The following is a 26,750-nucleotide window of genomic DNA, read 5'->3' on the forward strand; positions in this document are numbered from 1 at the left end:
GATTTTAAAAATTGAATCTGTGGGCAAAGGCTCAGCTAAAACTCTATGGGGAAAAAATCATGTTGTGGACATCTATACAGTGCATGGCTTTGTAGTGTCTTGAGATAATGAAAACTGGATATGAGTGTGGTGTAGAACTTTGTTTTCCAAAATATTGTATGGCACCAAAGATAATTTTTTCTCATTACTTAAAAATATATTTTTTAATGATCAGAAAGGTTTACAAGGAGTTGAAGTGATGAAATTCTAGGCACATACCTTTTCATTCACAATTTTTCTTCCAAGTTGCCTGACCTTTACCCTATATCTCTTCCACTCTTATAGGTTCCAAAAGTTTTGTGTCCACAACAAAACTCATAGGTGGTAACTACATCAGTGACACTGCAGTCGAACCAAAGTAGGCTAGTCCCTAGCAACTTAACTTCTCTTATCGGCTAGGAAGGTTTGGTTTCTCACTATAAGCTGGAAAGACACACACTTTTTTTGTTTTGTTTTTTTTTGTTTTGACTTCTCTCTGGTTAACATGAGCCCTACCATTGGGAGGCAACAAATGTATTTCCAAGTTGCAGAATACGTTGTAACTTGAGGAATGATCATAAGAGTGGCCTTGGGTCTACTAGTTTTTGACCACCATGCCATAATAACTTGGGGAATCAAACAGTGCAGAGAATACTCTAGCCATTGTTCTACCTGTGGAATCTGTTTCTTATAAATATCTAGCTCTGCAATTAGTGCCTATGGTAGCGAATTTGACCACTATGAAATTGACTAGTAATACCAATTTCTTTGAAATTCATACAGTATTCTGTACAGTTGTGGCGATAATATTACTATAGCGCTGAGAATCTGTTTATGATTGCACTTATCAGCTACTGTACGGACAAGACTTCTTTATCCATTTAAGATGTTGGTTTGCTTTTTAAAGAAGAAGCATATTTCATCAAGATGTAGTATAAAGCGCAAACGCATGGGCTGTTCCCAGTAGTTCAGTAAGAGGGGAGCATTGTGTTATTCCACTGAACTTTTGTGTGGATCTAAACTTTTCTGCTGACATCAGGCTGGGCGGTGTCAATGGAGCGAGCAATAATTTATTCTTCAAATGGGCTTAAAAACACAAGATTTGCAAATCAAAGCGTTGCGCAAAGTAAAAACTACGTATGTAACAATTTAATTGTATTTGTTTACATTGGATTTTATAGAACAATTTTGTATTTAGGTTGGTTAATTTGGGGGAGGTTTTTTAAGGGGCTGTAGGTTGTAAAATGTCCAGGTGAGGAGGTGTAATGGAACATCCTAGTTTGACTGTTGGAGGCATTAGTGTATTATGAGAATAGAGGAAGGTCTTATGCTTGGTCATATGATGTTTTTGTTTTAAATAGGTTGAGCTGCATTGAAAACACTACTTGCAAATGTTGGGCTCTAATTATATGAGCATGGTGTTGCAGCCTTCTTGTAAGGAAAGAAGGAGGGAAAATATTGGAGATAGTACTTTTCTAGTGGTAGAGAGAAAACGATCTTGTGTGGAGCCTTAGTCTGCCTAGTTGAATTATGCAGCGAATGGTAATAGAAATGTTGTTCATTTGATTCAAGCTGTCTTCTGTTTGCATCAGTTGAAATAATTATACCTTTCAGACCTGGATATGGGGGTAAAAGCAGTAGCTTATACTCCCATCATCCAATTCTGGAACAGCTGGATCAAATTGTTTCTAGAGTGAGGGGATGATAGCTTGCTTTTTAAAGGTGGCTCTAAAGGGCTAACAACAAAGTAGACCCATATGCCCTTTCTAATGCTAGTTCAATAGTGCAGGCTGGGCGTTTTGTATTTTGGTTAGTTATTTAATAATGTTAGCTTTCAAGTGGTCACATCCAAGCTATTAAGTGAACACTTCATTTAAATGAATATGGGAACTTTATCCTACTACTGATGCTGTGTCTCTCTGACTACAGAGCTGCAATAAATTGCTTCACAAAGTAAAATGTATAGCCTATTGGTTCAATCTAGGTAGTATTTTTTTTTTTAATAAATATAAATCCTTTTACTATTAATGGCACCACAGAAATCTTGGAAGTACCATACATCTGTGGATTTGGATTGCCCCTACTGTTCACTGTTTGTCTTTTTGAGGAACTTGCTATTTGAGTTGCTCCTGTCTAAATGTGTATATGTCAGCGGATGGTGGAACGTTGATTGTAAAACAGATGTCATAATACTAAGACATCCTTCTCCAGGCCGATGTGACCTTGAATTTTGTGTCTCCTCTTTTTTTAATACTCCACTCATAAACTATGCTTGGGACTCTCTGCCCTGCTAGTAGTACTGTCACTGTCTCCTTTGCAACAAAACCATATTTCAGTTTCTGTGCAAAATCGAAGGCATTCTTGGTTGTTCCGCGCTTTCTTTCGCTTGCTAAGGCAGTGGAGAGGTAGAACGAACTTTTGTGCGTGCAGACTCTCGACCAGTTGCTCAGTTTTTTATTGCGAAGGGCACATGTTTTTATCTTCCTACTCTCCACAGCAGCCACTACTTCCTGAAAGCCTAACGTAAGGTAGGAAGTGGGAGCAATACCAAAAGAGATACTAATAAATACATCTACTTGAAATTCGCATGAGAATGAAGCCAACAGACATTATATACCTTCCATGCAGCGTAATGTGAAATCAACATGGTAATTTTCTAATCATTGCGTCTGGACTCTTGAAACTGTTTCTTGCCTCTGCTATTGTAAACCATGGGTAAGAAATCAGTGGAGGAGGTGGGGGAGCAAGAGGGGAGGAGCCATGTGTGTATTTCACAAGCATAAGTCAATGTGGGCCCGGAAGGTATTAATTGAAGGATACTAACTGGTTCATCTTCTTAATACACAAACGCATCCAATGTAGATAAACTGTGCCCTGATCTTGTTACAATTTTTGGTACCTGGTTTTGTAAGGACCTTTTGCTTAACAGATTAACACACTTGTTGGCAGAGGCAACTCGGCTAGGCGAAATAATGGGAGAAGTGCAGCTCAGCTGAGAGCAATTTGGGGTTTATTTGTTTGTGCAGTTCCCTGAGACTGCAGAGCATGATGATTGACTGGATGACAAAGCCGGTGTTATCAGTCTCCTAGGGGTTTCCAGATAGTCTCATAACTAATCAGAGCGTTTTATTTATTGGGGCTACAGTGACACAGATATACGACAGAATGGCAAGGGCTTCAATTGGCCATTTAGTAGGAAAAAACAATTCCTCTGATAAATATCTGCTTGTCTCTTGGCTGTGCTCCTGTTACCCTCTGAGAACAGAAGAGCTTTTCAGCCTCCTGAAACATACACCTTCTACCACTTAGCCAGCAGTTTTTAAAGTGGAAGCTTCTCTTTTCTTTTCCCGGTTTAAACACCCACCCTCCCGCAAATACAGAGGCCCTGAGCTTTGTGTCTCTCTTGGTTAATGGGTCATGGCTGGGTGACAGCACCATTATACTTAAGATTGAGACTAGCTTACTGTTTAACACTTGATTTTCCTAAGTGCTCTGAAATCCACATCCTTATTTGGATTGTCTTGAAACTTGCGGTGGCTCACGAGAATCCAAGGAGGTTCCAGGGCTCCAAATCTGAGACCGTTTAAGCAAGGTGTTCCTGAAATACAATCCTTCCTCCCCTCATGACAGATTTTTCAGTCCTTAATTTTTTCCTCACACACTTGAAGCGCAAATGAGGGTTCTGATCACCCCCAATCTGGTATCACCCACTTGCAGCTGATCTTAGTTTGGCACCTTCATTGCTCCTCCTGCTATAGTGGGAGGCATGAAGGATGCAGGAAGAGGGCAGAGTAGGTAGGTGAGTGGCAGGGAGGTATGCAGTGTTCTTGTAGCCAGGTCAGTTCCAGGCTATTAGAGATACCAAGCTATTGAGTAGCAGCAGCAAGGTGTTCCTCAGGGGATCTGCTTCTGCCCTCCCATCATGGCCCCCTCGCTACTCCCGTTTCCTCAAAAAATAAGGGAAATTCCCTGCCCAGAAATGATTAATGCAAGATTAACGTTGACTGGAGTGTTTCTTAGCCCACCAGGAAGTCAAACGTCCAGATTGGATATTAGGAAAAACTATTTTACTAGGAGGGTAGTGAAGCATTGGAATGGGTTACCTAGGGAAGTAGTGGAGTCTCCATCCCTAGAGGTGTTTAAGTCTCGGCTTGACAAAGCCCTGGCCGGGTTGATTTAGATGGGATTGGTCCTGCCTAGAGCGGAGGGCTGGACTTGACGACCTTCTGAGGTCTCTTCCAGTTCTGATTCTATGATAAGGGGATGGTTGGATGAAATAACATGATCTTGGTAACTAATTGACCATTCATTTCCAGTTGGAAATAGGTCAATGGAGGGATGATAGGAGTTGCTATAGGGAACTTTCTGGGTGTCTGGCTGGTGAGTCTTGCCCACATGCTCAGGGTTTAGCTGATCGCCATATTTGGGGTCAGGAAGGAATTTTCCTCCAGGGTAGATTGGCAGAGGCCCTGGAGGTTTTTCGCCTTCCTCTGTAGCATTGGGCACAGATCACAGCTGAAGGACTCTCTGCATGTTGGGGCCTTCAAAGTATTGGAAGGCTTCAATATCTGAGACATAGGTGAGAGGATTATTCTAAGAGGGGTGGGCGAGATTCTGTGGCCTGCACTGTGCAGGGGGTCAGACTAGATGATCATAATGGTCCTTTCTGACCTTAAAGTCTATGAGTCTATGAGTACTTATACTTTAACTCTGTAGTTCCTATTTTTCATAGATTAAAGTATTGCCAGTTCTGCCCTGCACCCTTAACTCTGCCCTCTTTTGAGTGACATCTAGCCCACTCTGGATAATATTGCAGCACTCTGTCCTTCCAGATAATATGGAGTGCTCCAGGGATGGTAGCTGGGTACAGCAGTAGAAAATCTCAGACTGTGTCCTCTATAAGGTAAAAGTTACGTTTAGGGTGGCTTTTGTGAACCATGCCAGGCCTATACCCAACCATTTCACCTATTAAGCACAAACCACCTCAGAGTTGGCAGATGTTACCTCCCTTTGAACCTTGTCCTAGGATTCCCTCTGGAACGTCCCCTAGCTTAACCTGTTTCCTGTAGTAATATTGTCATAGATGCTTGCAGATTGCTATGGCAACAACCGACCATTGTGCAAATCTGCCCACACAACCCACATGACTCATCACAGAAAGGAGGAGCCCCGCATCCATTTGGGTGCAGATGTACCTTGCCTCATCTTGGTGTGAGCTATGGTTATCTACAGCAAGTGTCCCTGCATCAGTCAATACAGCTGTTCATAACACACTGAAGAACGGTGGCAGACAAATGAGTTTTGTGGGACACAACCCACCACCTAAAATCGTACATTCACTTAGTTTTTCCTAATGTCTGCCTGTAACGGGGCTGAAAAATACTTACACTCTGTGACTAGTGACTCTTGCCAGCTCCAGGGGAAGAAGAGAGGCTGGGGGGAGAAATTGGCGTGCCCCCTGAATATAGGTGTTTCCTGAGGTTTTGGTATAGGTGCACTCAACATTCTGGAAAGAAATGAGGCACCGTTAGGCATCCTGAACTGTGTTAAGGAAGCTTTTGGGCAGTGACTTCAGCTGGATTTAATAAGAGGGCTCCTGTCTCACCTTCAAGTTTTTAAGATTTCCCTTTTCTGCCTCCAAATTTAACAACACAAAAGCAACACAAACCCTTTATAGTCTGAGACAGGCTTTATTTTTTTTTTCAGGGGCTGTAATGTTTCCAGTTAAATGTCACACACAGCAGGGCCTCGATACAAATTTTGAGGATTCCACAGGGTTGTCGTTGCTCATAAGATTTTGGCCTTCTTAGCGGCCAAAAAATGGAATGCTTGTGTAGAAGGAAAATTTGAGGAGAGTGTGTTTCTAGTATGAGAACACTGGGCTAGCGGGTAAGAAGTGTGCAACAGCAAAGAGCCTGTTAAAAGCGGGAAAGTGTTGATGGATGATGTTCCCTCTAATCTTTTCCATCTATGTGCAGATTTTTTCCATCCATGTACAGAAGAAGGTGTGTGACTGTGCACCACCAGGAGAAACACAAGCTTCGAGGCGGGCGCTCCGCTAATGAGCTGGGAGGCATTTGAGTCTTTCCTGAATGGCCGCACAAGCACACAGCTTACAGGGAACACTGTTCATGGGTCAACAGAAATCCCATCTGGCTGCCTTTTCCTCTTCCCCAGGGGAAAAACAAGCATTAAACATAATGTTGAGACTTCCTCAATTACATTCAATTCTTAATAGAATTGTTTATAAACGAGAGAGAGAGAGAGAGTTTCTTTTGCTGCGGTTTGCTGAGGGTAAGAATCGTGATGTGACTGCCACAGGGTCTGCCAGATTTCTTTGTGTCCCTCCTACCATTTCTATGTTTGTTTAATGCTCTGATAACTCTTTCCAAACAATAGGATCACAGGAGTTAACTTGTTTACAACAGGTGCACAGCTTACGCAGGCTGCCCTTGCAGCAACCCTGTGCCTTCTCCACGCATTTTCAAAGGAAACTTCCTCTTTTTGTTCTGCCGCAGGTTGATGCACTTTATATTTGATTTAACAATTTGCATTGAAGATTGAAATGCTCTTTTTACCAGGAACCCGGTTTAGTGAACTTTCTCCTGACAATGCTTCTATGATCGTTGGAGCTCTTTAATCTCAGCTTCTTAAACCACTTTATAAATACTAAGGCTACATCTACACTGCAGACTTTTTGCACAGGAACACCTGTTCTTACGCAAAAACTTGCAGAGCGTCTACACTGAACGTGTATTCTTGTGCAAGTAAATTTATAGTAAAGCATCAGATAAGAGGGCTTCTTGTGCAGGGGTTATTCCTCTCCCCACGAGGGATAATCCCGCTTGCGCCAAGAGCTCTTGTGCAAGAAGGCAGTGTGAACGGGCAACAGTGGGTTCTTGCGCAAGAAACCCCTATGGCTAAAATGGCCATCAGTGCTTTCTTGCGCAAGAGAGTGTCCACACCGCCATAGGCGCGCTTGCGCAAAAGCACATGGCAGTGTGGATGCGCTCTTGTGCAAGACCTTTTGCACAAGAACTCTTGTGCAAAACAGTTCTTGTGCAAAAAGCCTGCAGTGTAGACGTAGCCTAAGTGTACCTCATGATGGCACTGTTATGTAGGTACTATAAAGACACTGGGAAGCAATTCCTTCTTTGTGAACACTCTGAGCAGATAGGGTATATGGAGTTACTGAAAACTCTGATGCACTTTAACCGTGGGCTCCCTGCTGTTCCACCATAATAAAATCTGCATCTTTGCATACTCTTCACCAATTCATCTTTTCTGCTGTGCCTCTCCCATAGCCCTCTGCTGATGGTGGTTCTTCAAAGGACCTGTTTAAGGCAATCAAGAGACAGAATGGGGAAGAAATATTTGGTCAGATTTTTTTGTTTGTTTGTTAGCACACACAAAGCTCCACTGTGCAATACACAGTTGGGAGAAAGGACGTCATTGTTAAATATATCACACCCACATCTCACACCATAACTTTAAGAGCTCGTGTCAGTCATCGGAGGCCTCCATGAAGTCGTCTTGCAAAACCAGACCTTGCATACTTGATACTTCTAAGGTATACATGCAAGCAAAGAAAAACCCATTCAGAAACATGAGATGGACAGAAGTCCAATATATTAAAAGATCCTGTGCCAATGACTTTGAATTGTACATTTTCAGAAGCAATGGGCACCTATTTTTAGTAGTAGTATTTGTGTTTTGTAGGATTGAGACCCTGTTAAGCTAGCCATTCTACAAACACATAGTAATAAAAACTCTGTCCTTCCCCAGAGAATTTGCAGTTGACTAAAATAGATGTGGGCACTCGGCATTTAGATACAAAAGCAGGCCTCTTTTAACTCAGGTAGCTAGTTTGAAAGACACAGTAGTATAATAATAATTCCAGTAACTTTCTTTTCAAACTCCCTGAAATATTAATACATATTTTTCTGTAAAGTCTGTGGCATTGCAGAATACACCACGGTGTGGCGTATAGGTTTTTACTGGAACAGGTTTGAATTGACCTACATAACTGACCAGTGGCAAAGCCATTTGTTAGTAATGAGGACACCTTAACCACTTGCTGGTGAAATCTGTAAGTCAGACCACACACCATCATGTATTCTCTGTGTGCATGCGCATACCATTGTATATGCAATTTTGCTTTATGTATGTTTTGTGCTTTAAATTCTGGATCTTTTGGTATCATCAAGAAGTTGTCTGTGCAGAATGCCGATTCACTCAGTGGAAATGTGCTTGCAAAAGGAGGAATTCCAGGATCAGGCCCAGATAAGACAAGAGCCCTTATATACCACAGCTTTAATGTGGTAATTAGTTCTGCTGTAGAAGATGGAAAGAAATTTTGCTCGGAAGCATTTATGTAAGAAACCGAAAAAAATAGGACTTTATCTTGCATTAACTTAAAACAGCAGGAATGGCACTGATTGGTAATATCCTTGACACATTAAAATCAGAGGGTATGAAAGTAAACTCTTCCATAGGAACTTTAGTCTGGACAGATGACATCTTTGTCTGTTTATCCACACTCTTAAAGTTGCCATTTGAGGGCAGATGCGCAATAGTAAATAATGTGTCTTAAATGTTTATGCAGAACAATTTACTAAGTAAACCTGCCAAAATGTACACAGATCCACTGGCTCCTTACAGCTTTCCCCTTCCACGTCTCTCTCGACCTGCCTTGCCAGAAAATACAGCTTTGTGCTCAGAAACAGGAGGTTTGCCACACTCTGTTTAATATGCTCAGTTTGGGTTTTCACTATTGTAGTTCCCTTAACTAATATGCAAAGATTTTAAACATCAGTATGGAAGATTTGCCAGATTTCCACAGATTGGGCTAGAATATAAGTTGACTGACTGGTGCAGTATTTTAGTACATTATCTTTAATCGTTTGGATATCTGGGCTTAGTGCTGCCTTAGTCCATTGAGGTTCCTTTCCGATTTTAACTGATATTAGATCTACTAAATGTAACAACAACAACACTAATGCACATAGAATAATTGTCCCACAAATCTGCACTGTATCTGGTAGTACCCTGCCTGGCTATTCTCAATGCCATTAGAAACACAGGTGAATGTATTAATAATTGAAGTAAGGAGGGAAAAACATCTGATGGATATATACTAATATTGTTCCACTTACAACAGTTCATTACAGTGGCTAAGTGAGGTGCTTCACAATAGGTTTTCGATCATGGCTTTATGTAATTGTCTTACAAGGTTCCTTTCACACTTCAATGCAAAAAGTGAAAACACCCTGATAGAGTCCAAGTAATTTGCCCACTCCAGTCCTTGCTGACTTTATTATGATGTGACATGGCCTTAAAAATATACATTATTTTCTCAGTGAATAAACTTTGTTGTAGCCTTTTGTGAAATTCTTGCATCCAGTGTTTTAAATCACAAAATGATGGGGAAAAGTTCATATCTGTTAAATACTTAATATTTTTCTGTTTATTCCTCTCAGGCTCTTGTGAATTCTCACTTGATTTTGTGGCAGAAATTGGTGAGGCAGGAGAGTGACCTGAATTGTTATGTTTGTTGAGGAAGCAACGAATTAGGAAGCCAAGTCTCTCTCCTTACTTCCAATGTGGATTCAGAAGCATTTTCAAAAGAGTGTAAGGATTAACTACATATGTGCAAATCCCTTTTAAAAGATGGCTTGTCTTCTTAGTTCAATAAATAGAAAGCCCTAATAAACAACACCGAAAAGGCTGGCATTCTCTTGCAACTGCTGTATATGAAAGTGGGTAATATTTTTAGTTTGAGATATAAACACACACACACTGATATAACCACAGCACCCTTTCTGTTTACTTTAAAGTTTAAACCTTATGGGGTCTAAGGCCCAATTTTTTAAAGGTATTATGCAATACCAAGGTGATTTAGGAGACTAAATATTGATGGAATTTAGACTGTGCCTAAATCCCTTTTGAAAAATGAGATTTGGGCTTCTAGCACATGTAGAGTTGTGACGCTTCGCACAGCAGTTCCTACATGTTTTAAAAATCTGAGTCTCACCCTTACTATTAATATATTTTGGTCTGCCCTTGGCCCACACATGCAGATGAATAACTTAAGTTGTGTATACAGTACAACTAGATAAAAGATCAAGGAAAGATATGTGTGCTTAAGTGTTTCCAGGATTGTGCCCTAAAGGTGTCATTCCAGGAAGAAAAATCAGATTTGTGATTTCTGTCTTACAAAAAATAAATGTGGTTTAGAACATTTTCAGAACTGACTCACAAGTACTGTTTGAGGTGTGTTTGGTTTTTATCCACTTTATAAATGCTTCACTCTTCCTGCCTCAGTGTTAAAGAGATTTAATGATGGAGGGTTGCTTCAAATGTTGTTAGTTTTTCATTTCTGTTATTGAGTGACTAAGATGAGGAACTTCAAGAGACTTCAGTTCAATAGCAGGAGTTCTCCACCTGTGTCTTTCTGCCACATCAATAGATCAGGACAGTACACGGTGAATAGCAGTCAATTGGAATGAACTCCTCTTTCCAGTTATGGTTCCCATTGTACTTAAGAACGTGTGGGGGAAGAGGCCGAGTATTTGTGATATCCTTAATTGAATTAGAAATATAACATAAGCTAAAAACTCACAGGGACCATTTCAGCCTGAAAGCAGCCTTTAAATGTGTGTGCTTGTATATTTGTGTGTTGTAGCATTTACAGAGAAGGATGTAATTAGAGAGAGCGTCTTCCAGTTGCACACAGAGATGGAGGAAAAGGGAACAAAAGTGTGTGAGGCACAAATTTCATTCCTAAAGAATACAGTGTAAAGATTAAAAGGTAGGCTAGCTTTTTTATTTTTTTAAATTGAACTCCCCCTCCTCCTCCCAATGATGATAGCTGGAGGATGAGGAGTGCAAGACAGATGTAATGTCAGTATGTTGAGTATCAAACAACTAATTAGCATATTATTTAAAAGCTGATTTTGTTGGTTAACCTGGAAAGCAGACTACTGAGTAGAAACTGATTGTTTTCTTAGGGGCCATTATTCCACAGGTTCAGTTCTGTACACTTCCTGAAATTCACACTGATAGGATCAGACTAAACTTTTCTAAGGGGGATAATAGGATTGTACAAATGTGACTGATCAGTATCTGAACACTTTGTGGTTTTGTATTTCAAATGTGCTATTATACCTTACTATATATTACCATCATAGCATATGGTAATAGTGCTGGCCTTAGCCAAAGCATGGTCTGTCTTTTTGCTTTTGGAGGTTTAGAACCTTTATTGTAATTTGGGTTTTTGGGTTTTTTATCATCTGTTAAAATGTAAATAATGCAGGACAACAGAAGTGGTAGCCTTCAGGCAGCCATCTTATGTAACGTGATGATTAACATTTTAGACTTGAGTGTTGTGATTTTAGGTTGCGCAGTTTGTATAGTGTTTGAAAGAGGGGCTATACTACTGAAACCATGTTGTTTAGCAATTAAAGCAGATGCTCACCGCCAACATTCATCCATTAGCAGCCAGGTTGCCCAAAATCATAAGGTTATAAATCATGATACATGTGGGGTTCTTTTGATTTGCTTTCTGGTTTTTGTTCCTTTAGAATTCTTATTTACACATTTTTTCACCACAACCATTCATGCAAGAAATGTGTTATTTTTTTAAAAAAGCGGAGATTTCCATTATTGTTTGAGTTTGCTCTTGCACTTTGCCTCAGTTTACTGTCTGTAAAACATTTATTAATACCTGCTCACATATATGGAACTGGGGGCATAATTTCAGAAGTACAGAACACCTGCAGCTCCCACTGGCTTAAGTGGCAGCTGTAGAGGTTGAGTCGTTTTTGGAAATGCAAATTCTTGATGTGTATAAAATGCTACCAAAGATGGGAGGATCTCTGGGAAAATAATGTAGTTTAGGCCCCACCCCTACCAGATGGAAATAGCCTGAATGTGTTGACAATCTAGGACATGTTGGAAAGTTCATCTAATCGAATTGGGAAGAACAGAGAGTGATAGTAAATGGAGTGGAGTGTTTACCTTTAGCTTGGCCATTTTGGGCGAGAGGAAGGCAAGAGGGAGGGTGAAGTGAAAATGTAAAACATACATTGCATTTTTAAATACTTGTCAAGGTCTCAGAGAGTCCGAGGCGAAATTTTTACCTTTATTTAACACATCCACAAAAAATCCATAGTGCTGCCAGATACAAATAGTCTTGGAGGTATTTAATTGCTTGTGTGTGTGTATGAGAGAGAGAGAGAGATAGGACTTCATCTCTGTCGGTCAAGTCCACTTTAATTGCTATGCCCCATGCATCGTTCCAACATCTTAATGAAGCTTGTGAATTGGTTTGATTAAAATTGCATCTCTAGGTGTACGCTCTAAATACCTTTGGTACTACACCTACAAACCAACTGTAGAATTGCTAGTGAGAATGACAGCTGCAGGCAATAAATGAGGACAGTAATAGAAGTCTCAGTGCTAGAACATCATAAATCATGAGGAAAGAGCAGTATGTGTGCTGACAAATCAGCAAGCAGCTGCAAACAGCACTTTCCAGGTAAGAATTATTGCTCTGGCTTCTGATAAGTACTCAGAAAACACCTCTCCCCTTGTATGTGGATGACTTCTCTGCTGCATTGCTAGTCACGGTCATGTAATCAATAGAATTCTGGTAGTTTGACTTGCTGGTGTAACTATTTTGTGGGTGTCATATACATACTGTACTATGGACTTTCATTTTCATCCACGTATATTCAGATGCGAGCTTTCTGCTTCTATGAGGAAAATCCTAATGCCTTTCCATCAGAGAAGTTATTTTACTTAATTTCCTAAGAGACTTTGGAGAACAGTTCTTGACAGGTGGAGTGAGTGGATTGTTTTCTACTGTTTTAAAACCAATTTATTTTGTTAGTTCATGGGGGGCGGAGGGGGAGAGAGTGGAGTGGAGACAATGCACATGTGTTTTTCCCCCTTTTCTTGTTGTAAAAAGATGGAACTGCAGCCTTGCAGGTAAATGAGCTGGCACTATGTATCCCATAGAAATTCAGATTATTTTGTCCTGTTAAAAAAACTAGTGTGTGTGTATGTGCAAGCGAGAGAGAGAAATGATGTGTAAAATCATTGTCTGTCGACAGATTAAGCAACTAGAAGTCTTTTGAACCCTCCAAACTAGAGTATCAAATGCATGTCCCATATAAAACAATCTTTAATTAAATTGTATTCATATTGAAGTGCCAGAACATAGCTTTCAACTGTGCAGATGTTTATATACAAATCAAAACTAAATCTCCTGATTTGTTGTCAGCTAATTTCTTATCATCTTGCCACATCATTGGTTTAATTTTAGTTCAGATCAGTGGTGCACAAAAGTTATTTTACCGCTGTGTCATTTTAGTAGCTATTTACAATTATCTTGACCTGGGTCTAATTTAGGGATGCAAAAGAACAGTTGATTAGTCGACTACCCAATAGGCCTAGGTTTATAGGGTAGTCAGTTCTACTACTCATTCCCTCCTCCCCTGGCAGCATCTATATCAGAGGCAGCTGGGGGAAGCAGGAGCCAGCGTTGGGGGGAACCAGGGCAAGCACAGACTGGGACCTCTTCCCACCGCAGCTCTGCAATTTAAATGTAGTGGGAGCCGTGCTGCCTGGCTCCTACTACATTTAAACTGCAGAGCCACAGTGGGGCTCCTTATCAAATAATTGTGTGCTCAGTAAAAATGGTATTGAGTACAGGATTAGTCAATTACCTGCTTAACATCCTTAGTCTAATTCTGAGACCCATATGTCCACATCACCATAAAAAAAATCATCAGGATTGCCACTTGCTAGAGATCTCAGCAGACTAATGATCTGTATTAGCACTGAGGGGCTTTGCCTTTACTAGAAAAAAAAGGTGCTAACACATTAACACCCATTAAAATCCTAATGTAGACAAGGCAAGTTGTAGATTTAATGTGTTAGCTGTCTGAGGGAAAAACAGTAGGCTCCCAATCCCTGAGACTTCATCCAGTTCAGAGGTGTTTCAGGTGCAGTTGCCTTTGTCTATACTACTGCTTTCAGGTGTTACAAAGCTCTTAGACCTAGTTCACATCTAAAACGTAGGCGGACCAAGCTGAGGTCTGAAAAATTATTCAGAGGTATGAAAAATTCAGTGATGCTGAAGAGAGTCATGGCCACTAATGCACCTTTACGATACAGGACACCATCTTAGTTGCAGAAACTTTTGGAATGGACTGAGCCTACCCCACAGTGATTGCAATTTTACACCACACGAGGATGTCATTTTGAAGACAGCTCCTCCCAGGTAGTGGCAGCAAGGACAAAGCATTAAGCTTTGCAAAACGGCATTCTCAGTGTGGCCATGCTGGTACCAGACAAAACAATGTCTGGTTATATGTTAGTACCGCACAGGGACAGAGCTTACAAAAACAGAACTGTCCAGCTTAAAACTGGATGAATGAGCTGCCTACTTGAGAGATGAAGACTTATGCCTGAGTGTAGCACCACAAGGGTGATGGAAGAATTCTGCTGTCAACCTAACTATTGCCTCTTGGATTAGCTACAGTGACAGAAAAAGCCATTCTGTCTCTGTAATAAATGCTTGTATTACAGCACAACAGCCGTTCAGCTGCTGTGGCATGTGCAGTTTAGATATGACCAGAGTGAACTGTTCATATGTCCAAAGAGGGTAGAGGTACAACAATTAAGCAGATGCTAGGATACTTCTGTACCTGCTCTATGGTTTCAGGATACTAGTCTGTGGATGTGTTAAGGAGATGCCAGATTGTCTTCATAAACAATTATTTTCACTATGTAGAGCATATAGTATAGCCTAAGGAGATGTTTCTTTAAAACAGACAGCTTTTAAAGCAGATAGAATAATGTGTGCTCAAAACTACAGCTCCCAAGATGCACTTAAAAAAAAGTCTAGGAATAGACATAGTTAGCTTGTAGCCGCCCCCACCAGTCCCAAAGCAAAAATCAAAGGAATTTTGTCAAGTCTTCAAAGAAAGTAAATTTAGAGATTGTTAAATACAATGTAGCAGATTTAGTAGGGAAGAAACACTTTCTTCTTTTAACATATTTTTCTTTTCTAACATTATCAGGGGCTAGCTTTACGTCATATCTGCTATATCACATTCACGTGTAGTTGGCCCATGGAAGTCCTGACAAACAGAGATAGTTTTTTCCTCACATTGCTCCAGTATAAATCTAAAAAAAAGCGATAACTTTTCAGCTGGATTGGTAGAATCATTATTATTAGGAAGTAAGTAAAAGTCACAGCAAATATATGCTAAGAAGCCCTTGCTGCTAATGGAAATAATCAGGAGTGAAGCAAATCAAAAGGAAAACAAACATAGACAAACAGGAACTTATCTCTGCCAGTCAACGAATCTGGTGTATGGTGTACTGAAGGCTATTCCTGTTTGAAACCCTGGGTCCAGTTTACGGACTTAGAAAGCTGAAACCCTTTTGATCTTCAGTAAAGGGATTCAGAGAACTGAAACGATGCTGGAAACATTCTGCCTGAAGCCATAACACTTCAGGCTGTGATCTGATCATACCTCAGAAAGTAGATGGGGGTAGGCCTGGCCACTACAAAGGCAAGAAATTTCCAAAGAACCCCTTCTTCCCTCTGTCTGGTGCTGCAGGGCAAGTTGTGTTTGGTTCTTCAGAATATGTCATTCTTCCTTTTGTCAGTGCTCGGCAAATGCTCTACCGTGGTACTATAAGGTACAGAGTCTAAGGCCTGGTCTACAGTAGAGTCTTAAATTGGTATAGCTGTATTTCTTCGGTGTGGCTGTTTCACGCCCTTGACAAATGGACCCATGCTGACCTAACCCCCAATGTAGACAGCACTTGACCCCTCCTGCCAGCATTGTTAGTGTCTACCCTGAAGCTGTGTCTACACTAGAGAGCTGGCGCTTTACTGAAGCAGCTGCACCACTCTTAAAAATCTCGTGTAGCTGCTCTCTGCTGATGGGAAACAGCTTTCCTGTTGACAGTAATCCACCCCCAAGGAGCAGCAGTAGCTATGCTGGCAGAAGAATCTCTCTCACCGACATAGCTCTGTGCACACTAGTGCTTACGCTGGCGTAACTGAAATGGCTCAGGCGGTGGAATATTCGCACCCCCAAGTGACATAATTTTTGATGACATCACTGGTAGTGTAGACATGACCTGAAACGCTACAGCTGCCCCATGTTAAATGTTGACATGCCATTAGATGAGCATTAGAGCCAACGTCCTCGGCATTTTTTGCCATGTAAGCTTCCATGACCATTCTTGCAAGCATAGATTTGGTTAATGCAGCGCTAGTGATTTTGTTTTCTCCAGAGCAGCCAGTTAAGTTCCGCTGGTTCAGACGAAGTTAATATTTCTGCAGATCCGGAATCTTCATGTGAATCCTACATCCAACTTGGTTTTACTGTACTGGCAATGTATTTAGATAGGACCCCCCTTGCTGGGATATGTTCCCTGCGACATTTTGTGGGAGGCAGAGCTATGACTTTGAAACTCATGTCCTGACACCTTTGAGGGCAGAGTATAGCAAGGGCCCTATCAAATTCATGGCCCATTTTTGTAAATTTCACCGTCGTAGCATTTTAAAAATCCTGAATTTCATGGGTTCCGAGATTTAAATCTTAAATGTCACAATTTTGTAAGAAAACAGGAATATGTGTTTTAAAACCGGCAAAGGCTGCTGTAGGGGATCATTGTTTTACCACCCTTTCGCGTTGCCTTTAGATTTTGGGTGGCCAGGGAGTGGCAGCTGCTGGCCCGTGCCCCACTCTGAAGGGCACACAGAAGTAAGGGGGGTAATGCCATGACCCCTCTTCAGTAGCCTTGTGAACCCCCCCTCCCCCTTTTGGGTCAGTACCCCACTTGGAGTGTGTGGTATAAATTTACAAAAGACTGGATTTCATGGTCCGTGACACATTTTTCATGGCTGTCAATCTGGTAGGGCTTTAGTTACAGCTATGGAACCAATCCTCTGTTGCAATATATGAACCCCGCACACAGACAGCTGGGACTAGAACTCTGATTTTCATGTCCCAGAAACGCTCTTCTCTCCCCCCCCGCCCCCACTCACCGAACTAAAGGAGCACCCCTGTACCCACAGTTCTCAGATCCTCCCTTGCGGGCCAGCCACTAGTTGGCAACCTCGCTTACTCATGCGTACAGAACCAGTGCGGTATGGTCAGCTGCTTCTCGGGAGGGACTAGGAGTCAAATAGACCACCTGACAGAATCCTTGGCTGCTTGCTTCAGCAACTCCTTGTTCAGTTTTTGCAGTTTTAAAGCTTAGTTTGGGGGCTGGGGGCTGAAGTGCTGTAGGAGGATTTTCAGGTTTTGGTTAGGGATGTGAAGGACTAATCACTTCCCCCCACCTTGCTACCTCTATCAGATAGCGGCAGCAAGGGAGGGGTGGAGAAGGGGGGCGGCACGGAGCCCGGGGTCAGCTGCAGGGAGCCTAGGGCTGTTGCTACACTTCAAAGGAAGAGGCGCCCTATCGACTAATCGAATAGTTGATGCAAAAAGGCATTGATTATTCAATGAATCAGTTACCTGACACTTAACATTCTTAGTTTTGGTATTTTGCACATTATATGGTGCTTTGGCAAGTGGGGTCCTGGTCCCTTGCTAAGGCTCCTAGACACTATAGTAGTACACATCATCTCTAATGTCAATCTAGAAATTAGTGTGGACTAATACCCAACTGACAGTAACTTATCTACTTTTCAGATTCCCCAAGAAATGTGGAGGGCAATATTCTTTGCTCCCTGATTTTTAATACTGTTTTCTCATCTACACACTTGTTTCTGTGTATTCTTAAGCAGCTGAAAAGTTTCGCCCTAAAGGTGGTTGTATAAGTTCAGTAGTGGTGGATTAAGTCATTAGGCTTACTCTGGGGGTGCATAGGCGATATATCTGTCATGTGCTTTAGAATCCTTGGGAATAAAAATCTCTCTGTCTCGATTATATAAAATGGTGTGTGTGTGTGTGTGTGTGTGTGTGTGTGTGTGTGTGTGTGTGTGTGTGTGTGTGTGTGTGTGTGTGAGACTGACTGACTGAAGGGGCTTTCTCTCCACAGATATGCATAATAGGAGATCGGTACATATGTGAAGTGGAGAATATAAATACATTACATTAATGTCTTCAACTTCCTAAAGAACAAATAGATGGAATACATGTATACAAACTAGGGACTCGATTATGCAATTGCTTATGCACATACTGAATGTTGGGTACTCTGAATAGTCTCAATGAAATCAATAGCACTGGTTTATGTTGTGTTTGTACAGCACCTCACACAATGCAGTCCTGCTTCATGACTAGGAGTGCTAGGCACTGGGGTAATAGAAATAACATTGCCTAAAGCTAACCATGGGTGCAAGTGTTTCAGGATCAGGGCTAGTGCGCATCAATGTGTAAAAATTTTGACTACAATAGTGTTGCAAACAAAATAACAGTCCCCTCTTTTGAGCCCTTGTTATAAAACTGCCCAAAAGAATGATCCCACAAATTTGCTGTAGCTGCAATCAAGAAAGCTTCCCATACCTCTCATTTAGTCTTGTCATCCATATGCTTCTAAAATTTAAGTCATTTCTTTTATTAATTATTATTATTTGGAAAACAAACATTTATGGACATACTGGTTGCCCTCTAATTTTCCATCAAAATTTGGTTTGGATAACATTTTTCTGAACAAATTCTGCACATTTTCCCTAGTTTTTTGGGTGAATTAAATGAGATGCTAAAAAAAGACCTGAGTCCAGGATGTCGTAAGCACTTCCTGTGTGAAAATCAGACCCCTTTTAAGATATCTCAAGTTAGACACCCCCAAAAAAGTCTCTCAAAATCACTAATCACCTTTGAAAATGTAGACCTTACATTTCCTTTGTTCATGGGTTTTGTCATTATTCCTTTCATGATTGTTGGCTTTAATAATCGTTCTTGGGACAAAATTTCATGTTGAAATTCCTTTATTTCAAAAGAATCTGCCTTAAGGAGTTTTTTGTAGATAACATGATGCTTTACACTGCACTTGATTAACACTTTTCAGAGATGGATCTGTTGAAAAATACAGATTAAGTCAAATTATATTGTTTAAAATATTTAAGCAAAGGACTTCATTTTTACAGTCTCAGAAAGTGCTGTCAGAACTCCTTTTTATATGAAAACTTTGTTTCTATTCTTTGAAACCAAAGAACTACTTGCATTTATTAATACGGTCTCAGGAAAATTTAGCTTGATAGGAATTTAGGGGAATATAATATGTAGCTATTAAAATCTGTGATTATTACTAAATCTTACTTTTGAGCATTCACTGTACTGTTGTTTGTATAAAGTGGCATTGGCATTGCATTTACTACTGAGTTGCTTTACTGATTTCATGGCTTTTATAGCCATACTTTCTTCTTTTTAAAAACAAAACAGTGGTTCTTTCTCCTGTTTGTATGTGTAAGATCCACACAGAGGAAACTGATATATGAAATGATGAAACTGACTTTATGGAATATTGTCAAATGCACAAAGCAGTAATACATATTTAAAGAGATATATTTTCTTTTAATTTTAATATTTTTTCTTCAACTTCTGTCACTGAAGTAACAAAATTAGATGGTGCCGGTGGAGAAATCTGGAAACTATTACATTCAGTAGCCCTTTATAACTGAAACATTTTCTGATCTAATTTACTTTGCACACTTTTTGCTTTGTATTCATCAGGTTCCTTGGTTGGGGTGATGAAACTAGACTGGGTGACTGATTTATTTCTAAAGAAGTAATAGTATGGCACCCTTTTGTTGGGGAACGTTGCATTTCAAGTAGTAGGCCTTCTGCCAAACTCATCTTTATACTTCTCCCGCCTAATAACATTGTCCAAACGGAAAGAGATGCTAAAAGGCATAGCAAGTCCAAATGAAGATTGTGGCTGGGTCTCCCGGGCAGCGGGGTGGCCTAATGGTTAGGTCCCGATGGTAGCTGGTGGCCCGGGGTGTTGGTCCCCTGCCGCTGAGGCCCCAGGCCTGTAATTCCAGCCTCTTGTCAGTGTCTGATTCTTCAGTTTGGGGCATGGCCCCAAGAGTCCAATGTCCCCCTCCTCAGTGAAGGTTCCTTCTGCTCTTTGCGCCAGGGGGAGGGGATGGAGGCTTACATGCTCCTGTGGCTGACCCAGTAGACAGCTCAGGTCTCGTCGCTGAGCAACCCCTAACTGAGCCAGGTTCCTCTCTTTCATTCTCCCTACAGGCCTGGCATTGGCTGCAAGTAAAATGGGGCAGGACTAGTTGGACAAAAAGGCCTTGTTTAGTCCCTGCGCTGCCAGGCCCTCCTCTCACTCCCTCACAAGATAAATAAAACTCCGATCCTGAATATACTTATTTACAGAAATAATCCTAAAGACATGACTAGTCCTCCTTGAGCTCTCTGGAAATACTTGTGCGTATAAAAGTTAAAGCACTTGGTTACGTGTTTCAGGCCTATTTTAAGTTTTTAAAATATCTGAGTTTTTAATATTACCAGTCCCTGATGCTACAATGGGAGTTGAAGCTGCTCAGTATGTAAAGTTAAACAATATGTGTAAGTCTTTGAAGGATTTGAGCCCAACACATTTACACAGTTAAATATACTTTTTTGCTGGAAACATTGGACCCAGTCTTATAAAAGTTTCCTACCAGATGTAGCGAGAAAAGAGCATCTTAGGTTTAAGGTACGGCGTGGAGACTCTGGTTGTGTGGGTTCATTTCTGTCCTATATGAGTGAATCACTTAAACTCCGTAATTTGGTGTCCCCTCTGTAAAGCAGCAGTCTGACTTGTCTATTTGCATTAGGGATTACCTAATGTGTACAACACCTAGCACAATGGAGCATCAAGCTTAGTTGGGGGGGGCTCAAGGTAAAATAACTTTACGAAGAAACACAGTTCAGTCAATATGACTTAAGTATACTCCGGTGCCTGTCTGTCTGTAGGATCAGGCTGATAGTTTTTTTTACCTGTATGTTGCCTGTTTAGGCATAGCCTGTATTGATCTCTGATACCTGTGATTGTCCTTTAGTCCCTGCTTGTGTGGTAACTGCTTCTGGGGGTAGTTCTTAGGTGCCAATGTTCTGTGTTTTGAGAAGAGCTGTCAGCACATGAAAACCGGAGCAGCCTTGTGCTGATGTTTCACTGATTTTAATTCCCCCACTTAGCTTCCTCCCTTGGAGGATTGGCAAGCAAATTATAACATCAACCAGCGTGCTGTGTAGGCAACTGCCCATCAGGGAGAGGAGTGGTGGGAGAACATTTGGATGACAGATCAGATTCTCATTAGGCATTTCTGCGTGTAGTTGACACATCTCTGGACAAACAGTGGTTAAGACTCCGATGGAGATGAATGCTCTTTGCAGGAGGCAGAGGGGAAAATTCTGTTGGATAAACATGGGTGTTTCACTTTCCCTCCGCTTCTCCCGCACAGATAATGTAAAGATGCAGCATTACGTGCTCCAAAAGAGCTGATGGGGAGAGTTGGAGGTGGAGAGAGGGGGAAGGAAAGGAGAGGAGGGAATGATGGCAGGTTTGATTACAAGTTTCCAAACCTCAATTTAAATCAGTGCTTTCTATTTAGAGACTATGTTAAACAATGGGGATTCTGCAGAGAACGGCGAGCGATCTGTGTGCGTCTGTGTGTTCCTTGCAAGTGTTGAAATCAGACTGAATTTTTTCCAAAACCTGCTTAATGAGTAGTAATTTTACATAATCATGTGGTTGAATCAGATGACTTTTCCAACGTGTCCTTAAGCCCAGGGTTGCTGTACAGTAAACACCGAACTAGTTTGTTGTTGGTATTTTTTGTTAAAAGTCTGTATCTTAGAATCACAATGTTCACACTTTTTAATTTTTCTTTCGCAAGGAAGATGCCCTTGGCAGTAAGTGACCTGTTTACAGTTTCTGGTGTGGTTTTTGGGGGAAGCGGGCATGATCCATGTTGATTCCGTACATTCAGATAAAGGAAACAGATGTTTGAGAAGCTGCTGAAGGAGCGGGTATAAAAGGACTTTGCATCCAGGCGGTACCGACTTGGGGTGAGGGGCTGGGACATTAGAACTTTTTGTATAGTGACGTGTGCTGGGAGCTGTTGAACCAAACTATAAACCCTGCATATGGGGGAAACCAGGGGGAGGGAGGGAGGGAGGGAGGGAGGGAGAGAGAGAGAGAGAGAGAGAGAGAGAGAGAGAGTGTGTGTGTGTGTGTGTGTGTGTGTGTGTGTGTGTGTGTGTGTGTGTGTGTGTGTGTGTGTGTGTGTGTGTGTGTGTGTGTGTGTGTGTGTGTGTGTTCTTATGATGCCCCAGCAGAGACTTGCTTGAGTTGTGTGGTTTTTAGACCGGGCTTTGGAGCCATGGATGTGCTGCTACAGCAAGCATCTGGGGCTTGATGTAATTGGCAAAGGGGCTGGAGTCCGTGTGTGTCTCCCTCCTTCCACAAGAGAGGGGCAGCCTGGGACCACTGATGGAAACATGATTAGCATCAGCTGGTTTCTGGCAGCCAACCTGCCCTAGAGCTAGAGGAGCCAAGGGGGTGAAAGATAGGGGAGGAGGCTGGAAAAGGGATGAAAAGGGGGAAGGAGAGCACCTCTTACGTGCAGATTCAATTCCTCTCAATCTGTGCAAGGCAGAGGGATTAATTGGGGGGAGGGGGAGAAATGCCATTGCCAAAACTGCAGCGTCCCCTTGCTCTGTGTCTGAAGATCAGGTCCTTCTGGGGCTCTGCGATCTGCTCTGTGTATGGATTAAGGTTGTGAAGCCTAGTGCAGCTGACAGAAATTCAATGCAGGCAGAGAAGAGCAGCTGGTCTCTAGCCAGTGTGGTTTAAATGCTTTTTTTTTTTTTTCCTGCACAGCTGGAAGCTGAATGAGTTTGCTTCAATGGAAGAAAACTCAGCCCTTGGTGCTTGTGTAAACACAGTTTGAGAGACAACAGCCTTGACAAAGAAACTGAAATGTGACTTGCGCGTCAGAAGTACAGTGAGGGAGACCTGTATTTACACAAGTTGGTAAAGTTTTACGTTTTTTGGTTGTGTTTTGGTGAAAGAAGTTGGGTCTATTCTATAGATTAGAGTGGCAGCAATAGACAGCCTAAGATCGTGTATTTATTTTTGGTCCAGGGTACCTAATGAAAGCGATTAAACGTTGGTTGCTGGCAGTCAGTGGTAAAAACAATGCAAACAATGCCAAAGGGTCTGAGGTCTGTTGTGACTGTATTGCACTTGTCAGCCAGGCTAGTATTTAGGACACTTAATCACTGAATTTTGTGTGCTATATTTTGCCTTTTTGGTGCAGTACAATTATTACAGTCATGTTCAAGTTTATCTACAATTGAAGGGATAAAACATTGAACTTCAAAGCCGTTAAGTATAAGTTTTTGTAGGGTTGTGCATTGGTAGTATTTTTCTTAGGATTTTAGTACTGTATACAAATATCTTTTATTTTTGAATTGAAGCATTTTTGTGATCAACAACCAGCGCAGTATTTTGGACATCCCCTCTCCCCTGTCGGTTAAAAAGCAATTGCTTAATACAGCTTTCATGCATTACTGGGTTTTCTTTTCTCTCCCCCTGTCGATCTGGATTGTCTGTGTGGGGAATCATTACTTAGGTTGGTAGAGCGCTTCCTTTTGTTTATGCTTTTAGCTGTAAAAAGGGTGGTTGAGAGGTTGTGACCACGTGAGTGGTAATTTTATTTATGTTGGGCTCCTTTCAAACTGTCACAGTAAATCTATTTTACTTGTCACTTGGTAAATCATTATACAGGATTAAACCTTTTACCAGCTTTTAAGATTTCTGCAATCATTTTAAGCACCTCTTCCCTGCTCTTCTCCCCTCCCCCAGTTCTGTTGAGTGTCTAGCGCTCTCACTAGAAATCACAACTCTTTGCCCCATCTTGGAAAAGATATATTAGAATGAGAAAAAGTATAGAAGGGCAACCAAAATGATTATAGGCATGAAAATAGGAAACCGTTAATGGTTAACTGATAAGTATGAGTCTTACTATTAATATATTGCAGTTAATGTTTAAAACAGGTTGATAAAATAATGTCATGGCACTGTAATACCTAACGTGCATATTAAAAACGCCCCCAGGAATGCCTGGGTGGGGAGTACTGAAGCCTGCAGTGCTCTCGCGGCTTGGCACATCGCTGAATCAACTCCTGCCTGGTCGAGAGCGCACTGTTGACGGCAACCCAGTGTTCCCTCTAATCTTTTCCATCCGTGTGCAGAATAAATTTTTGTGTGCACCATGACGTGTGTGAATGTGCTCTGCTAATAGACACGCGAAACCTAGTTGTAGACACTCTACTAATGAGCTGGGCGCATCTTTTGCAGTGGTGGGTCTGCCCAAGAACCACTGATCTGCTGGAATACTTGGATCTGCCCTGGTGTGGATGTTCTCCTGGCAGCAGGCCACCGAACTAGAAGCCCCTAGTAACTGGGAGAGCGAGAGATACGATCAGAGCAAGGCCATGAACATGCAAACCATCCCCTACCCCACTGTGTACCCAACCTGAGAGGAGAAAAAGCAGGTGCCCCTCACCTAAGCCGGGGTAGCCTGTGAACTGGTTAACAAATATAATTTCAGTAGTGTAAATGGGTACGTTTAAAAACAATATTTGCCTCCCCAGTATAGGACAGTTTCCATCTGAAGAGTGATTACAAACATTGGGACTGGTTTTTTTAGAAAAGAGCAGACTAAAGGGGAACATGATAAGAGTCAGAGAAAATTATGACCTGTGTGGAGGTAAATAAGCAAGTGTTATTTTACCCCTTCACATAAGACATGAACCAGAGATCACCCAGATAAATTACTAGGCAGAAGGTTTAAAACAAACATTAGACAGCACACAGGCAATCTGTGGAACTCATTGCTAGAGGATTTTGTGAAGGCCAAAACTAAAACCGTGTTAAAAAAGAATGAGAGAACTTTATGGAGGATAGGTCCTTAAATGGCAACTAGTCAAGAAGTCAGGGACGCAATGACATGCCATGGGTTTCCCTAAGCCTCTGACTGCCAAGCGTTGGGACTGAATGACAGGGAATGATGGATCACTTGACAAATTGCCTGTTCTGCTCATTCCTTCTGAAGCATCTGGCATTGGCCACTGTTGGAAGATAGGATACTGGACTAGACGGGCCCCTGAGCTGAACCAGCATGGTTGTTCTTATAACAACTCAGATAATATTAGGAGGAAATACTTTGTCCGTGGAATGTAACTGACATTTTCAAAGGCGAAGCTGGAACAAAGGCGTCTTTGAACTGTGTGAAGATTTTAAAAGTTAAATAATATTTTGAATGTTATAGTTCTAATGTTTTTCCCATTGTCATGGGAGACTTGGATCAGGTCCCAGGATTGTGGTAAACTTTGCCAACAGTCTTGGGCCTCATTTATTAAGACTGAGGAGTTTAAAATATGAAACCGTTTTAGCTAATTCTCTTCACTGGAGGAGACATGACAAGAAACCCCTTCTTCTAGATAAAGAATAATAATTATCGGTTTTTCTTTTATTTACGGTTCAGTTCTATTTTTAATAGTCGCTAACTAAACTTATTTTGACACATTTTATAGCATAATCTTTTTTCTGTACCTTGTGGGGATCTTTTCACTGACTGCCTTTCTGTGTGAAAGGGCTATCGGGGCCATTTGAGAGAGTGAATTCTGCCTTCATTTGGTTGGAAAAGTGACTTAAGAAGCGAATGTAAATGGTAAGGATTGGAACCCAGTTTGTGCAGGGTTCTGTTCACATTTTAGGCTTTCTGAAAAGAAACCCTTGCATAGAAAGTGTATACAGGCAGTCCCCGAGTTACGTGGATCCGACTTATCCGCAGTTACGAACGGGGCTTTTCTCGCCCCGGAGGACGGGAGCAGCGGGACGCCCAGATGCGCCGCGGTCCGCCACCCCTGTCCTCCGGGGCGAGAAAAGCTGCTCCCCGTCTCCCTGGTCTCCCAAGTCCTCCACGGCTTTGCTCCGTCTCCCGGGTCTGCTGACCTGGGAGACGCGGAGCAAAGCCGCAGAGCACACGGGCAGCGGGACAGTCCAGGCGCGCCGCGGCTGTCCCACTGCTAGCGTACTCCGAGGCTTTGCTCCCCATCTTCCTGGTCTGCTGGTCAGACCAGGGAGACGGGGAGCAAAGCCGCGGAGCATGCCCACAGGGGGACAGCTCAAGCGCGCCCGGGCTGTCCCGCTGCGGGCGTGCTCCAAGGCTTTGCTCCCCGTCTTTCTGGTCTGCAGGGAGACGGGGAGCAAAGCCTTGAAGCACGCCTGCAGCGGGACAGCCCGGGCGCGCTTCGGCTGTCCTGCTGCGGGCGTGCTCCGCGGCTTTGCTCCCCGTCTCCCTGGTCTGACCAGCAGACCAGGAAGATGGGGAGCAAAGCCTCGGAGTATGCTAGCAGTGGGACAGCCGCGGCGCGCCTGGACTGTCCCGCTGCCCGTGTGCTCTGCGGCTTTGCTCCGCGTCTCCCAGGTCAGCAGACCAGGGAGACGGAGCAAAGCCGTGGAGGACTTGGGCGGTCCCACCACCCTTGTCTCCCTGGTCTTCTGGGGGGGGGGGTGCAGCTAGTGCCCCCCCCCAGCAGACCAGGCTTTTCTTGCCTACACCTGGGGTAGAGCAGCTGGGGGCTGCCGGGTTGGTTCCTCAGCGCCGCTCCGGACCAACCTGGCAGCACCCCAGCTGCTCTGCCCCAGGCGTCCTGATTCAGCTGTTGCTGGTCAGTTTC

At 42.3% G+C, this 26,750-nt stretch overlaps 1 protein-coding gene across 20 annotated transcripts in view; it reads left to right on the forward strand.

The window, feature by feature from the left end:
- ZMIZ1 (zinc finger MIZ-type containing 1) overlaps positions 1-26,750 on the forward strand; it is a 486,957-nt gene that overhangs the window by 3,396 nt on the left and 456,811 nt on the right. For 3 of the 20 annotated variants that reach the window (XM_075934734.2, XM_075934747.2, XM_075934741.2), the window contains exon 2: positions 22,882-23,034. The exons of 13 other annotated variants lie outside the window; for them this stretch is intronic. The gene's annotated coding sequence lies outside the window, so the exon portion shown is untranslated. Of the gene's footprint in view, positions 1-10,702; positions 10,829-22,881; positions 23,035-26,750 lie in introns of all 20 variants that reach the window. 4 more of the 20 variants (XM_075934733.2, XM_075934746.2, XM_075934740.2 and 1 more) reach the window with 2 other exon arrangements.

The sequence above is a fragment of the Pelodiscus sinensis genome, chromosome 8, assembly GCF_052426305.1.
Source record: "Pelodiscus sinensis isolate ZL-2025 chromosome 8, ASM5242630v1, whole genome shotgun sequence".
NCBI lineage: Eukaryota > Metazoa > Chordata > Testudines > Trionychidae > Pelodiscus > Pelodiscus sinensis.